The sequence below is a fragment of the Pseudophryne corroboree genome, chromosome 5 (assembly GCF_028390025.1).
Source record: "Pseudophryne corroboree isolate aPseCor3 chromosome 5, aPseCor3.hap2, whole genome shotgun sequence".
In the NCBI taxonomy this organism is placed as follows: domain Eukaryota; kingdom Metazoa; phylum Chordata; class Amphibia; order Anura; family Myobatrachidae; genus Pseudophryne; species Pseudophryne corroboree.
The window spans coordinates 57,680,679-57,697,763 of record NC_086448.1 but is presented as its reverse complement, the minus strand read 5'-3'; the positions used below and the strand labels follow the sequence as shown (position 1 = coordinate 57,697,763).

The 17,085-nt window shown below is 48.5% G+C and overlaps 1 long non-coding RNA gene across 1 annotated transcript in view; it reads left to right on the top strand.

The window, feature by feature from the left end:
- Positions 1-17,085, top strand: part of LOC134927175 (uncharacterized) — a 326,054-nt gene that overhangs the window by 151,075 nt on the left and 157,894 nt on the right. Inside the window, exon 2 of the long non-coding RNA XR_010177572.1 lies at positions 12,941-13,279. This is a non-coding gene — a long non-coding RNA (uncharacterized LOC134927175). The remainder of the gene's footprint in view (positions 1-12,940; positions 13,280-17,085) is intronic.

Below are 17,085 nucleotides of genomic sequence, written 5' to 3'. Positions count from 1 at the left end.
TCAATGTGTTGGAACTCAGGGCCATTTACAACGGCCTTCGACAAGCGGAGAGTTTTCTTCGAAACCTACCGGTTCTGATTCAGTCAGACAATGTCACAGCAGTGGCTCATGTGAACCGCCAAGGCGGGGAAAAAAGCAGAGTCGCAATGGCGGAAGCCACAAGGATCCTTCGCTGGGCGGAAAATCATGTAAGCGCTCTGTCAGCTGTCTTCATTCCAGGAGTGGACAACTGGGAAGCAGACTTCCTCAGCAGACACCATCCAGGAGAGTGGGGACTTCATCAAGAAGTCTTTGCAGAAGTAACACGTCTTTGGGGAACTCCTCAAATAGACATGATGGCGTCACGCCTCAACAAAAAACTTCGGAGGTACTGCGCCAGGTCTCGGGACCCTCAGGCAATAGCAGTAGATGCTCTGCTAACACCGTGGGTGTTCAAATCGGTCTACGTGTTTCCTCATCTTCCTCTCATCACAAAAGTGTTGAGGATCATAAGACGAAGAAGAGTACGAACGATACTCGTTGTCCCAGACTGGCCTCGAAGGGCCTGGTACTCGGATCTACAAGAGATGCTCACAGGAGATCCCTGGCCTCTTCCTCTGAGGGAAAACCTGTTGCAGCAGGGGCCCTGTGTATTTCAAGACTTACCGCGGTTACGTTTGACGGCATGGCGGTTGAACGCAGAATCCTAGCGAAAAAGGGGATTCCGGATGAGGTCATCCCTACTTTAATAAAGGCTAGGAAGGAGGTGACGGTTAAGCATTATCACCGTATCTGGCGAAAGTATGTGTCTTGGTGTGAAACCAAGAATGCACCTACGGAAGATTTTCATCTGGGTCGTTTTCTCCACTTCCTACAGACAGGAGTGGATATGGGCCTGAAATAAGGCTCTGTTAAGGTACAGATTTCGGCCCTCGCGATTTTCTTTCAGAAGGAATTGGCTTCTCTTCCAGAAGTCCAGACGTTTGTAAAGGGAGTGCTGCACATCCAGCCCCTTTTGTGCCTCCAGTGGCACCATGGGACCTGAACGTGGTGTTGCAGTTCCTAAAATCACACTGGTTTGAACCGCTTAACAAGGTTGAGTTGAAATTTCTAACCTGCAAGGTGGTCAGGTTGGTGGCCTTAGCATCAGCAAGGTGAGTGTCAGAATTGGCGGCTTTGTCACACAAGAGCCCCTACTTGATTTTTCATGTGGATCGAGCTGAATTGAGGACACGTCCGCAATTTTTGCCTAAAGTGGTTTCTTCGTTCCATATGAATCAACCTATTGTAGTGCCTGTGGCTACAAGTGACCTGGAGGATTCCAGATCCCTAGACGTAGTCAGGGCCTTAAAAATTTATGTAGCCAGGACGGCTAGAATTAGGAAAACAGAGGCTCTGTTTGTCCTGTATGCTGCTAATAAGATTGGCGCTCCTGCTTCGAAGCAGACTATTGCTCGCTGGATCTGTAATACGATTCAGCAGGCTCACTCTACGGCTGGATTGCCGGTACCAAATTCGGTTTAGGCCCATTCCACTAGGAAGGTGGGCTCTTCTTGGGCGGCTGCCCGAGGCGTCTCGGCATTACAACTTTGCCGAGCGGCGACTTGGTCGGGGTCAAACACTTTTGCTAAATTCTACAAGTTTGATACCCTGGCTGATGAGGACCTAGCGTTTGCTCAGTCGGTGTTGCGGAGTCATACGCACTCTCCCGCCCGATTGGATGCTTTGGTATAAACCCCATGGTCCTTACGGAGTCCCCAGCATCCTCTAGGACGTAAGAGAAAATAAGATTTTAAACCTACCGGTAAATCTATTTCTCCTAGTCCGTAGAGGATGCTGGGCGCCCGTCCCAGTGCGGAAACTCTGCAAGACATGTATATAGTTGTTGATTACATAAGGGTTATGTTACAGTTGACATCGGTCTTGGACCGTTTTGTCGTTTTTTCATACTGTTAACTGGTTATGTATGTTCCAGGATACATGGTATGATTGGTGTGGGCTGGTATGAATCTTGCCCTTGGATTGCTAAATCCTGCCTTGTATTGTCCATCTCCTCTGGGCACAGTTCTCTAACTGAGGTCTGGAGGAGGGGCATAGAGGGAAGAGCCAGTGCACACCCATAGTCAAAGCTCTTTTTAGGTGCCATATCTCCTGCGGAGCCCGTCTATACCCCATGGTCCTTACAGAGTCCCCAGCATCCTCTACGGACTAGGAGAAATAGATTTACCGGTAGGTTTAAAATCTTATTTTTTGGGAGGGGGGTGGGGGGGGGGGGGGGGTTAAACTGGTTTTTGTTTTGTTTGATCTTTTTTGTTTGCATTAATTTTTCAAGGAAATAAGTGGAATCCAGCTTATTATATTAATACTGTGAAACATTGCTGCGTGTTAAAAACCTTGATAAACCATGTTTTCTAACATTAACTATCCAAATGTATTAGGTGATATGATTTATTTTCCATCTTTAAATAAAAGCTTTTACTGCTTATTTTTCCTATTACATCTGAATCTTTGAAGATAGACTAAACATTTTAAAACATACAAAGTACACTCAGATATAAAATAAATGACAATATCAGTTGTGGGTTTCTCCTGTCCTATAGGATTGTTAGGGTTTAAGTTTGTGGAGACTTAGCTGATGCTAGGTGAATTTAGGGGTAATTCAGACCTGATCGCTAGGGTGCGTTTTTTGCAGCCTTGCGATCAGATAGTCGCTGCCTACAGGGGGAGGGGTAAAGCCTGTGCAAGTGTGCGTTCGCTTCTTTAGCAGAGCTGTACAAACATCAGTTTGTGCAGTCTCTGCGCAGCCCAGGACTTACTCAGCCGCTACGATGGATTCCTGGTGATCGGGGCCGGAGCTGACGTCAGACACCTTCCCTCCAAACACTCCTGCAAAACGGTCAGTTGCCACCCACAAACGGCCACTTCCTGTCAATCACCTTGCGATCGCCCGTGTGATTGTTTTTTTCGCACCATCCCGTCGATGGCACCGATGCCCGGTGCTGTTGTGTGTCGCGCTGGCGCAGTGCGGTGCATACACATACGCAGTTCAGATCTGATCGCCCGCTGTGCGAAAACGCACAGAAGCGATCAGTTCTGAATTACCCCCTTAGTGCCTCTCTGATCTGTTTCACCCTCCCTGTTTCTCTGTTGTGTGTATAAATTTACTGCATTGATTCAGCTCACTCAAATGAAGACCACAAGCAAAAATAATGTGAAATAATAAGAGGGGGATTCCCTTATAATATGATTTTATTTAAGAAGTCACGGCGCTGTGCTTGTAGTCACAGCATAATAAAAAAATGTTGGGTTTAAACCAGCCAACCCTGCTTCCAGTTATACCAAACAGATAACCATATAACAAGCGCTGAAACGCAAGTGACACTCCCGATACATCCAATAGACTTCCATAATGGTGGGTTGTCTCCTGGCCCAGTACTAGGATCAGCATGATATCCTGGCGGTCAGGAGATCGACGCTGGGATCCTGACAGCCGGGATACAGGCGGCAAGCGCGGTGTGTACCCTCGTGGACTCGTTGCGTTCACCAAGCTTCGTGCCACACTTCGGTTGCCACAGTTATATTTCCCCTTCGGTGGTAGCGTGGACCACCACCCAAGTGGGGATTTCAGCCGTCGGCGGTATGTTACCGGATGGCGGGATCCCGACGGCCAGTAAATTGACTGCCCCCCCCAGTACTATATGTGAAGTCATCCAAGACAGACTATAAACATAATAAATACACCAAACTTTCCTGACAAATCGATGGAGAGCTCTTGATTTGCTGTAATTGCGTCAGACATACATATGCTGTCGTTGCTTCTATGCATACCTTAAAATACACGTGTAAATGCGCCTTTTTTTTGCGACATGTATTTCTCTAACGTCCTAGTGGATGCTGGGGACTCCGTAAGGACCATGGGGAATAGACGGGCTCCGCAGGAGACATGGGCACTTTAAGAAAGAATTTGGATTCTGGTGTGCTCTGGCTCCTCCCTCTATGTCCCTCCTCCAGACCTCAGTTTGAATCTGTGCCCGGACGAGCTGGGTGCTGTTTAGTGAGCTCTCCTGAGCTTGCTATAAGAAAGTATTTTGTTAGGTTTTTTTATTTTCAGGGAGCTCTGCTGGCAACAGACTCCCTGCATCGTGGGACTGAGGGGAGAGAAGCAGCCCTACTCTCTGAAGATAGGTCCTGCTTCTTAGGCTACTGGACACCATTAGCTCCAGAGGGATCGTACACAGGATCTCACCCTCTGTCGTCCGATCCCTGAGCCGCGCCACCGTCCCCCTCGCAAAGCCGGAAGACATAAGCCGGGTGAAAGAAGCAAGAAGACTTCGAAAGCGGCGGCAGAAGACTCCATTGCTCCCACACTACACCCACATACTCCGGTCACTGTAGGGTGCAGGGGGGGGGGGGGCGCCCTGGGCAGCAATTAGGACCTTTTGGCAAAAGTTGGACACATATACAGTTGGGCACTGTATATGTGTATGAGCCCCCGCCATAATATAGTACAAAATCGTGGGACAGAAGCCCGTCGCTGAGGGGCCGGGGCTTCTTCCTCAGCACTCACCAGCGCCATTTTTTCTCCACAGCTCCGCTGAGAGGAAGCTCCCCAGGCTCTCCCCTGCAGATTCACGGTAGAAGAGGGTAAAAAGAGAGGGAGGGGCACATAAATTAGGCGCAAAAACATAATATACAGCAGCTACTGGGTTAACACTAAGTTACTGTGTGATTCCTGGGACATATAGCGCTGGGGTGTGTGCTGGCATACTCTCTCTCTGTCTCTCCAAAGGGCCTTGTGGGGGAACTGTCTTCAAAAAGAGCATCCCCTGTGTGTGTGGTGTGTCGGTACGCTTGTGTCGACATGTTTGACGAGGAAGGCTATGTGGAAGCAGAGCGGGAGCAAATGAATGTGGTGTCTCCGCCGACGGTGCCGACACCTGATTGGATGGATATGTGGAAGGTTTTAAATGATAATGTTCATTCCTTGCATAAAAGGTTGGATAAAGCTGAAACCTTAGGACAGTCGGGGTCTCAGCCCATGCCTGATCCTATGTCGCAGAGGTCGTCAGGGTCTCAGAAGCGCCCACTATCCCAAATTGTTGACACAGATACCGACATGGATTCTGACTCCAGTGTCGATTACGATGATGCAAAGTTATAGCCTAAATTGGCTAAATCCATCCGTTATATGATTATAGCAATTAAGGATGTGTTGCACATCACAGAGGAAACCCCAGTCCCTGACAAGAGGGTTCATATGTATGGGGAAAAAAGGCAGGTGGTGACCTTTCCCCCTTCACACGAGCTAAATGAGTTATGTGAAAAGGCTTGGGAATCTCCAGATAAAAAACTGCAGATTTCCAAACGGATGCTTATGGCGTATCCTTTCCCGCCAACGGACAGGTTACGCTGGGAATCCCCTCCTAGGGTGGACAAAGCTTTAAGGCAGGTGGTGACCTTTCCCCCTTCACACGAGCTAAATGAGTTATGTGAAAAGGCTTGGGAATCTCCAGATAAAAAACTGCAGATTTCCAAACGGATGCTTATGGCGTATCCTTTCCCGCCAACGGACAGGTTACGCTGGGAATCCCCCCCTAGGGTGGACAAAGCTTTAACACGCTTATCTAAGAGGGTAGCCCTGCCGTCACAGGATACGGCCACCATAAAAGATGCTGCGGATAGAAAGCAAGAGGGTACCCTGAAGTCCATTTATACACATTCAGGTACCTTACTAAGGCCGGCAATTGCGTCGGCCTGGGTGTGTAGTGCTGTAGCAGCATGGACGGATACCTTATCTGAGGAACTGGATATCTTAGACAAGGATACTATATTAATGACCCTGGGGCATATAAAAGACGCTGTCCTATATATGAGAGATGCTCAAAGAGACATTAGCCTACTGGGCTCTAGAATAAATGCAATGTCGATTTCTGCCAGAAGGGTCCTGTGGACTCGGCAATGGACAGGTGATGCCGACTCAAAAAGGCATATGGAGGTTTTACCTTACAAGGGTGAGGAATTGTTTGGGGAGGGTCTCTCGGACCTGGTCTCCACAGCTACTGCTGGAAAGTCAAACTTTTTGCCATATGTTTCCTCACAACCTAAGAAAGCACCGTATTACCAAATGCAGTCCTTTCGATCACAAAAAGGCAAGAAAGTCCGAGGTGCGTCCTTTCTTGCCAGAGGCAGGGGCAGAGGAAGGAAGCTGCACAATACAGCTAGTTCCCAGGAACCGAAGTCCTCCCCGGCTTCCACTAAATCCACCGCATGACGCTGGGGCTCCACAGGCGGAGCTAGGCCCGGTGGGGGTGCGTCTCCGAAATTTCAGCCACAAGTGGGTTCACTCCCAGGTGGATCCCTGGGCGATAGAGATTGTGTCTCAGGGATACAAGCTGGAATTCAAAGAGATGCGCCCTCACCGATACCTCAAATCGGCCCTGCCAGCTTCCCCCTTAGAGAGGGAAATAGTGTTAGCTGCAATTCACAAATTGTATCTTCAACAGGTGGTGGTACCGAAACCGGACGGTTCGGTCAGACCCATATTGAATTTAAAATCCCTGAACATATACCTGAAAAGGTTCAAGTTCAAGATGGAATCGCTCAGAGCGGTCATCGCAAGCCTGGAAGGGGGGGGATTTTATGGTGTCTCTGGACATAAAGGATGCATACCTTCATGTCCCCATTTATCCACCTCATCAGGCGTACCTCAGATTTGTGGTACAGGATTGTCATTACCAATTTCAGACGTTGCCGTTTGGTCTCTCCACGGCACCGAGAATATTTACCAAGGTAATGGCGGAAATGATGGTGCTCCTGCGGAAGCAAGGGGTCACAATTATCCCATACTTGGACGATCTCCTCATGAAGGCGAGGTCCAGAGAGCAGTTGCTGATCAGCGTAGCACGCTCTCGGGAAGTGTTACAACAGCACGGCTGGATTCTAAATATTCCAATGTCGCAGTTGATTCCTACGACTCGTCTGCCTTTCCTGGGCATGATTCTGGACACAGACCAGAAGAGGGTTTATCTCCCGATGGAGAAAGCTCAGGAGCTCATGACACTGGTCAGAGATCTATTAAAACCAAAACAGGTGTCGGTGCATCACTGCACGCGAGTCCTGGGAAAGATGGTGGCTTCATACGAGGCCATTCCCTTCGGCAGGTTCCATGCGAGGACCTTTCAATGGGATCTGTTGGACAAGTGGTCCGGATCACATCTTCAGATGCATCGGTTGATCACCCTATCCCCCAGGGCCAGGGTGTCTCTCCTGTGGTGGCTGCAGAGTGCTCACCTTCTCGAAGGTCGCAGATTCGGCATTCAGGACTGGGTCCTGGTGACCACGGATGCAAGCCTCCGAGGGTGGGGGGCAGTCACACAGGGAAGAAATTTCCAAGGGCTGTGGTCAAGTCAGGAGACTTGCCTTCACATCAACATCCTGGAGCTAAGGGCCATATACAACGCCCTACGTCAAGCGGAGTCCCTGCTTCGCGACCAACTGGTTCTGATTCAGTCAGACAACATCACCGCAGTGGCTCATGTAAACCGCCAAGGCGGCACACGGAGTAGGGTGACGATGGTAGAAGCCACCAGAATTCTTCGCTGGGCGGAGAATCACGTAAGCGCACTGTCAGCAGTGTTCATTCCGGGAGTGGACAACTGGGAAGCAGACTTCCTCAGCAGGCACGACCTCCACCCGGGAGAGTGGGGACTTCATCAAGAAGTCTTCACGCAGATTGCAAGTCGGTGGGAACTGCCACAGGTGGACATGATGGCATCCCGCCTCAACAAAAAGCTACAGAGTTATTGCGCCAGGTCAAGAGACCCTCAGGCGATAGCTGTGGACGCACTGGTGACACCGTGGGTGTTCCAGTCAGTCTATGTATTTCCTCCTCTTCCTCTCATACCCAAGGTGCTGAGAATCATAAGAAAAAGAGGAGTGAGAACAATACTCATTGTTCCGGATTGGCCAAGAAGGACTTGGTATCCAGATCTGCAAGAAATGCTCACATTGGACTCGTGGCCTCTGCCTCTAAGACAGGACTTGTTGCAACAGGGGCCCTGTCTGTTCCAAGACTTACCGCGGCTGCGTTTGACGGCATGGCAGTTGAACGCCGGATCCTAGCAGAAAAAGGCATTCCGGATGAAGTTATTCCTACCCTGATAAAGGCTAGGAAGGATGTGACAGCTCAACATTATCACCGTATATGGCGAAAATATGTGGCTTGGTGTGAGGCCAGGAATGCCCCTACGGAGGAATTCCAGCTGGGCCGTTTCCTTCACTTCCTACAGGCGGGAGTGACTTTGGGCCTTAAATTGGGTTCCATAAAGGTTCAGATTTCGGCCTTATCCATTTTCTTTCAAAAAGAACTGGCTTCTCTGCCTGAAGTTCGTAAAGGGAGTGCTGCATATTCAGCCCCCTTTTGTGCCTCCAGTGGCACCTTGGGATCTTAACGTGGTGTTGAGTTTCCTGAAATCACACTGGTTTGAACCACTCAAAACGGTGGAATTGAAATATCTCACGTGGAAGGTGGTCATGCTATTAGCCTTGGCTTCGGCTAGGCGTGTGTCAGAATTGGCGGCTTTGTCACATAAAAGCCCTTATCTGGTTTTCCATGCGGATAGAGCAGAATTGCGGACCTGCCCACAATTTCTGCCGAAAGTGGTTTCATCCTTTCATATAAACCAACCTATCGTGGTGCCTGTGGCTACTTCTGACTTGGAGGAATCCGAGTAACTGGATGTGGTCAGGGCTTTGAAGGTTTATGTAACGGCGAAGGTCAGGAAAACAGAATCTTTGTTTATCCTGTATGCTTCCAACAAGCTTGGGGCGCCTGCTTCAAAGCAAACTATTGCTCGCTGGATCTGTAACACGATTCAGCAGGCTCATTCTGCGGCAGGGTTGCCGCTGCCTAAATCAGTTAAGGCCCATTCCACAAGGAGGGTGGGCTCTTCTTGGGCGGCTGCCCGAGGGGTCTCGGCATTACAGCTTTGCCGAGCGGCTACTTGGTCAGGTTCTAACACCTTTGCAAAATTCTACAAGTTTGATACCCTGGCTGAGGAGGACCTTGTGTTTGCTCATTCGGTGCTGCAGAGTCATCCGCACCCTCCCGCCCGTTTGGGAGCTTTGGTATAATCCCCATGGTCCTTACGGAGTCCCCAGCATCCACTAGGACGTTAGAGAAAATAAGATTTTACTTACCGGTATTTCTCGTAGTCCGTAGTGGATGCTGGGCGCCCGTCCCAAGTGCGGACTTCTTCTGCAAGGCTTGTATATAGTTATTGCGAAAATAAGGGTTATGTATAGTTGCATCAGGGTTGATCTGATGCTCCGTTGTTGTTCATACTGTTAACTGGGTAAAGTTATCACAAGTTGTACGATGTGATTGGTGTGGCTGGTATGAGTCTTACCCTGGATTCCCAAAATCCTTTCCTTGTACTGTCAGCTCTTCCGGGCACAGTTTCTCTAACTGAGGTCTGGAGGAGGGACATAGAGGGAGGAGCCAGAGCACACCAGAATCCAAATTCTTTCTTAAAGTGCCCATGTCTCCTGCGGAGCCCGTCTATTCCCCATGGTCCTTACGGAGTCCCCAGCATCCACCACGGACTACGAGAAATAGATTTACCGGTAAGTAAAATCTTATTTTTACACTTGCGCCTTTGACGCAAATGCGTCTAACTGTAAAATGAATACCTCACAGACATAACGTTCTCTGCTAGTCTGTCAGGGAGATTCTCCGGACTTCCAGCCTCAGATTTCTTCCCTTATATAGTATTTTCCAGGCACATCTTCAGTCCTTTATTGTAGCTTTACATTGGATGTATGCCCTTAAGGAAAACAAGCCACACTGCCAAAGGCCAAACTGCTTTTAGAGATAGAGGATGTTGCAGTGATGGGAGCGCTCCAGGCTCTGTGTATATATATGTATATTCCATCCTCATTATTACACATCTAATATATTCATTGGTGTAGGCAAATATTAGGTCTCCAACAGGGAACAGTCATTTGTAGATCAGGAAGGGTCTGGTTATTGGCCCTCATTCCGAGTTGATCGCTAGCTGCCGTTGTTCGCTGTGTAGCGATCATTTAAAAAAACTGTGCATGCGTATGCACCGCAATGCGCACCCGCGGCGTACGGGTACAAAGAGTACTGTGGTTTTGCACAGGTTCTAGCGACGCTTTCAGTCGCACTGGCAAACGCAAGGAGATTGACAGGAAGTGGGAGTTTCTGGGTGTCAACTGACCGTTTTCTGGGAGTGTTTGGAAAAACGCAGGCGTGGCCGGGCGTTTGCTGGGCGGGTATCTGACGTCATTACCGTGTCATTCGTCGCAGCAATCATCGCACAGAATAAGTAACTACAGGGCTGGTCTTGTTTTGCACAAAATGTGTTTGCAGCCGCTCTGCTGCACAGGCGTTCACACTCCTGCAAAGCGAAAATACACTCCCCAGTGGGCGGCGACTATGCGTTTGCACGGCTGCTAAAAGTAGCTAGCGAGCGAACAACTCGGAATGAGGGCCAGTGTAAGGGAAGATCTGGGTCGGGGGGCTCTTCTCTAGCGTATTTCTCAAGCTGTCTTCCCCTTCTGCCTTTTCATTGAAAGATCACTGCTAATTAATGATTATGTGCCCTATAAAAGAATACTGGCCTTTCCTAAGCTTCGCTTATTATTAATGAGGTACAGTTTTGAAAAAACGGTTTCAACACCACTTGTATAACAAGTAGGGTAACCCCCCGGATGCCCAAGCTCTGCTTTCCACTGTAGGTCTATGTTCTAGAAGTCCGAAACCACAATGTAAGTGTCTATTTATCACGGGTGGCTAAGTGGCTGCCACACGTAATGATATTTTCCGCCTGTATGTATCATGTCGTAACTTCTATGGGAGACTTGGCGAAATCCCCCCTCGGCGGTAAACATTTTCCCATAGCCGGCAGCCTGAACCTGCCAGTAAAAAAGAGTGTGAGCACCACTGTACCCTGGGGGTCATTCCGAGTTGTTCGCTCGTTGACGATTTTCGCTATGCTGCGATTTGTTGCAAAATGCGCATGTGCAAGGCACGCAGGGCGCATGCGCCTAGTTATTTGACTAAAAACTTAGTAGATTTGCTGTGGCTTCTGCTGCGCTTTTCAGTCGCACTGCTGATCGGTGGGTGATTGACAGGAAGTGGGTGTTTCTGGGTGGTAACTGAGCGTTTTCCGGGAGTGTGCTAAAAAACGCAGGCGTGTCAGGGAAAAACGTGGGAGTGTCTGGAGAAACGGGGGAGTGGCTGGCCGAACGCAGGGCGTGTTTGTGATGTCAAACCAGGAACTAAACGGACTGAGGTGATCGCAATCTAGGAGTAGGTCTGGAGCTACTCAGAAACTGCTAAGAATTATTTATTAGCAATTCTGCTAATCTTTCGTTCGCTATTAAGCTAAGATACACTCCCAGAGGGCGGCGACCTAGCGTGTGCAATGCTGCTAAAAGCAGCTAGCGAGCGAACAACTCGGAATGAGGCCACTATGTGAAAGGTAACGCTATCCTGAGGAAATATCACCGTCCTCATAGAGGATTAAAGAGATCGTGCTAAATGGGGTAAATTGGTTTTCTCTGGCGTGGACCCTTTAACAAACTGCATGAAGAGCTGCAATAGCTATTCTCCTTTTCTCTCTGGAGATTTGGCAGCTTAATAAACAATTAGCATTAAGTATGACAGTAATGGTGGAAGCAGGATCTGCTGCAGAGACAGTGGCGTATGTATAATAGTTGCAGGCTGTGCGGTGCACACGGGCACCATGACTGAGGATCCGGACCCTTCTCTTTGGGCATGAGATGGGCATCAACTGGGTGGCTAGTTGACGAACACACGCATGAAATACATGTCTTGGGAGTGTCGTGTGTGTAGCCAGACTTCCACGCTATTTGAGTCATGTGTATGATGATGGGACGCCTTTTCCTGACGGAGCTTTTATATCCAGCATGGGGCAGGTGGAAGAGCAAATAGTGGGGCAGATGTATTAACCTGGGGACGGCATAAGGAAGTGATAAACCAGTGATAAGTGCAAGGTGATAAACGCACCAGCCAGTCAGCTCCTAACTGATAATTTACATATTGGAGCTGATTGGCTGGTGCGTTTATCACCTTGCATTTATCACTGGTTTATCACTTCCTTATGCCTTCTCCAGGTTATTGCATCAGCCCCACTGGACGGTGCCACTGCACACAAAACCGTACGGATACTGGCATGAACATAAGGTAGTAGCGGGCTGATTTAGGAACGAGGTTTATCATATGCAACGTGGTTTAAAAATGGTGCTCCAGCCAATCCACTCTAACTGTCATGTGTTTCAAAAATGACAGTTGGGAGCTGATTGGCTGGAGCACCATTTATTATATACAACGAGTTTTAGAACTAGTTGCGGATGATAAAACTTGTTGATAAATCAGCCCCTTAATCTGGCTACCACAGCCGTCCGCATTTACGGGAGCTCTGCGTCCGACTCAGATTCAGGCCAATATTGCAGAAATTTGTGATTTTAATGAAGCATTAAGAAAATTCAGCTTTGTCACAGCGTTTTAATAAAGACGTTTCATCCCCATTCTTTACTTAATGTATTTTCAATCTGTCAGGACCCCCCATTCTGTGCTTTTTAGCCATGCCATTACACCATCATGAAGTATTGTCTGACTTTTGCTTACACAGAGACGCTCCAATCGGTATTTCAGCGCCTGCGGATGCTCGCAGTGGGCGTCTGAGTCCTTGCACTGTCCTACGTATAGATCTGCACCAGGGGAAGGGCTTTGTAGTGGCATTTGCGTAATGTGGCAGACGACGCAAAATCAGCCCCCATAGTTGGAGAACACAGCAAGCTTACTGTAGGAAAGAGCCCCGTGAGACGTAGAACTGACTTTTACTGGAGATATACTACAGCCGTTCCGTTACAGAAACGATGCAATCAGCTGTTCATTATTTTTGTCTTCTAGGATTATTTTTAACTTGGCTCCCCCGGTGGCATTTGTGGATTTACAATAATAAACATCTGTGGACCGTGATGTCTTCTGAAGAAACGGGAATCTTGGCTAAAAGTTCTAAGTATATATTTGGAGCAGGAATCTTTTCATCGCAGCTGAAACCCCAACATTGCTAGATGGATAACCAGGACCGGAATTTGGAGAGCACTCCGCCATGATTCCTTGGAACCACTTTAACGTAGATGGAAAATATCTGTTTATCTGCCAGACTCCTGATTGGATGGATATTACAAAATATATGCAGAGCGTCTTCTATACCTGGACAAATGCGTGCAGCCCTCCGTCCTAAAGGTATTATTCCTAATTATTATGGAACGTTTATATTTACACTGTCTATGCAAAAGTTTTAACTTGTAAACAAACACAATGGGGGAGATGTATCAATGCTTGGAGAGAGATAAAGTACTAACCAATCAGCTTCTAACTGCCGAGTTGTAAATGAAGGACGGAACCATTATTGTTCCGTCCTTCATTGGCATACATGTTGTCGTTAGTGAGATCGTCGGGTATGATGTGCAGCATCAAAGCTGATGCCGCCTCTAGCGATCGCAGGCATACACACTGCCAGTCTGAGCGATATGTCGGTCCTATCCGCCAGATCGGACGACATATCGCTCTTTGGGGGTCATTCCGAGTCGACCGCTCGCTAGCTGTTTTTAGCAGTCGCGCAAACGCTAAGCCGCCGCCCACTGGGAGTGTATGTTAGCTTAGCAGAAGAGCGACTACAAAAATAAATTGTGCAGTTTTAGAGTAGCTCCAGACATATCCCTAGCTTGCGATCACTTCAGACTGCTCAGTTCCGGATTTGACGTCACAAACACGCCCTGCATTCACCCAGCCACGCCTGCGTTTTTCCTGGCACGCCTGCGTTTTTTCCACCACTCCCTGAAAACGGTCAGTTGACACCCAGAAACGCCCACTTCATGTCAATCACTCTGTGGCCAGCAGTGCGACTGAAAAGCTTCGCTAGACCTTGTGTGAAACTACATCGGCCTTTGTGAAAGTATGTCGCGCGTGCGCATTGCGCCGCATATGCATGTGCAGAAGTTTTTTGCATCATCGCTGCACAGCGAACAATTTCAGCTAGCGTTCAACTCGGAATGACCCCCTTTGTGTACCCAGCTTAAAGCTAGCCTTACAACTTAAGAATTTCTGTCCTACCAACCAACCGCTGGTTGGAACGAAAATCAGTAATTTGCTCAATCGGTCAATCAATCATTTGCTCCCAAACACTGAAAAACAGACAAAACTGGTCGTTTAGACAAATTGGTTAAATCCGTTTGGTTGGACAGAAAATCTTAGGGCGGGTACATACTAGACTAGAGCAATATCGGGATAATTTGCCCTACTGGAACTACAAATCATCTACATTGTCTAGTGTGTACGCACAATTGCGCGCTCTCGCGGGTCGTATGCAACGTCATCTAGTCAGCCGTGCTACACGGGCAATCACGCAATATCATGTGCTCATATGCGGCGCCATGCCGTGTAATGAAGGACGGAGCGAGATGTCGTTCCGTCGTTCATTACATTGAGTAGTGTGTACCGGTAATCTGGCATGGTGCGGGGCAACGGGAAACATCCCGAACATCTGCCCGATTGACGGTAGTTCTAGCGTGTAGCCGCCCTAAGTGTATGGCCAGCTGAAGCTAATGTGTACAGGCATTTTGTAATATAAAGTTAGGTTTAGTGGCTGTGTAATATGTATCTGGAAATGGGAAGCAGTTAAAATGCAGACGTCGGAATCTTGACTAGTGGTGAAACGCCGGCGCCATAATACCGGCGAGGTCGGTGATTTTCCCACTATGGGTGTCCACAGCATCCATAGAGGAAGAATATTACCTGTGGTGAGCGCAGCAAGTCACATGCCTGCAGCGTGGCGAGCCCGCAAGGGGCTTTCTTGCATTCACCCCGCTGCCGGCATACCGATGGCCGGGATGCCACTGTCGGTATACTGACGCCGGCATTCTGGCCACCAGTCATTCATACTGAACCCCTGGTCTGTGTTGCTATTGGGAGTAGCCTGTATTACGGAGGAATAACTGTATTAGCCATTGGGTTCAATTCAATTTGACGACAGTTGAATAGCGCCGGGAATTAGCTCCCATCGCTATTCAATTCTGCTCATGTTAAGTCGGCGAATGCCCGTTCTTCCGGACTTAACAGGTTGAATTGTGGGGAGAACGGGCATTCCCCGACTTAACTCCCCGACGCGATGCTGATTCCCGACAGAATCAGCCTTGCGCCGACCGTGCGTCAGCACTTTTGTCGGATTTCTGCTTGCACTTCCCGTGGGTGAGAGAAGAATTCCCGACAATTAAGTGTCACATGGCGCTGTTTTGAATATTGCTGAGAGCTAATTCCCGGCGCTGTTCAACTGTCGGCAAAGTGAATTGACCCCATTGTAGCAAGTGGTTATTGAGACAGACATAAGGATGTAAACTATCTAGCTGTACAGATTGTGTTAAAGTTCTATATTTAGTTATATGATATTGAAGAGATAGTTCTGTGGAAGATGTGCTAACACTCCCGTGGAATAGACTTGTCCTATATGAGCCATTCAGCCGGGGTGACGATGACCCAGAAGGCCAACCATCACCTGTCTCATTCCTGATCTGAGTATATCTAATAGCTTCATCAGATAGTCTGTCTCTAACAGAGTACATGGCCTGTATACAGAGGCCTCTTGTCTGTGTTATAGAACATTCTCCGCACCAGGCAGCAGAATGGCAATCATTCAGTGACTCGGCAATCATTCAATCTGTTCTCTTTCTCTGCACCTCAATAATAGTGTGGTTTGGATCGGCCTCAACTCACGACAGGAATAGACTACAACTAATAGTAAGGGTAGTGGAAAAAATCATAGGGACAAATCTCCCGGCAATCAAGGATATCTACCGGGCTAGGGTTATGAAACGGGCGGAAAGGATCATCGATGACCACTCCCATCCCGCTCATGACCTGTTCCGGCGGCTGCCATCTGGAAGACGGTACAGCCTGCGGCTCGTGAGAACTGCTAGACACAGGACCAGTTTCTTTTTTCCCAAGCGACTATCTCGGTTAACTCGACACTTGCTTAGTCTATTCATTTTCGCACTCGAAACATGTATTCAAGCATCCATTATGTTCCCTTCTCTATGTTTATGTCGCGTTGTTGTTTTCTTTCTTCTTCTTTTTCTCTTTTTTTTTTTTCTGTCCGAGAGCTGAGGTTATCGGAAACAATTTCCTTGTGTATTATGTAGTGATATACTTGGCAATAAAGATGATTCTGATTCTGAGAATGACCAGGCGTGGTCCAGGTTGTACTTACAAGGATAAGGGAGCTTGCTATTAGGGTGTAGTACAGCTCACCGACGTCGGGATCCCGGCAGCATACCGACGCCGGGATCCCGGTGGGGAGGGGCGAGTGCAGCATGCCCCTTGCGGGCTTGCTGCGCTCGCCACGCTGCGGGCTCGGTCGCCACGGGTTCTATTCCCACTCTATGGGTGTCGTGGACACCCACGAGTGGAAATAGTCCCTGTTGGTCGGCATGCCGACCATCGGGATAGTGAGCCGTCGGGCTCGTGGAGGAGGTCATGTGACTGTCGGTCAGCTGACCGGCGGTCACATGAATACCACCCATCTATTATCTATATAGTTTTGTTATGTGGTTTAAGCACAACCCCCCCCCCCCCCCTCCCATCCCCTTAAGGACTCTGAACTTGTAAAGTTTATTTTAGAAGTCTTGCCCTGTGTTTCATAATCTCTCTGCAATACAGACTACAGTACAGTGTGTCTAACTGACGTAACACGAATGCAAACCGCAGCACACTGAGTAGCTGCTGTTCCAGTTTAGTTAATGTGCATGGACCCCAGTAATACACAGTTACTAGAAGATGTACAAGTAATGGGCCCTACATACTGGCCGACATGACTGCATGATATGAACGATCTCGTTCATTAATGAACGAGATACCGTTCATATCGTGCAGTGTGGAGGCTCCAGCGATGAACGATGCGCGGCCCCGCGCTCGTCCATCGCTGGTCTCCCGTCGGCTTTACATGCAGGCCAATATGGACGATCTCGTCCATATTTGCCTGCACTTCAATGCAGCCG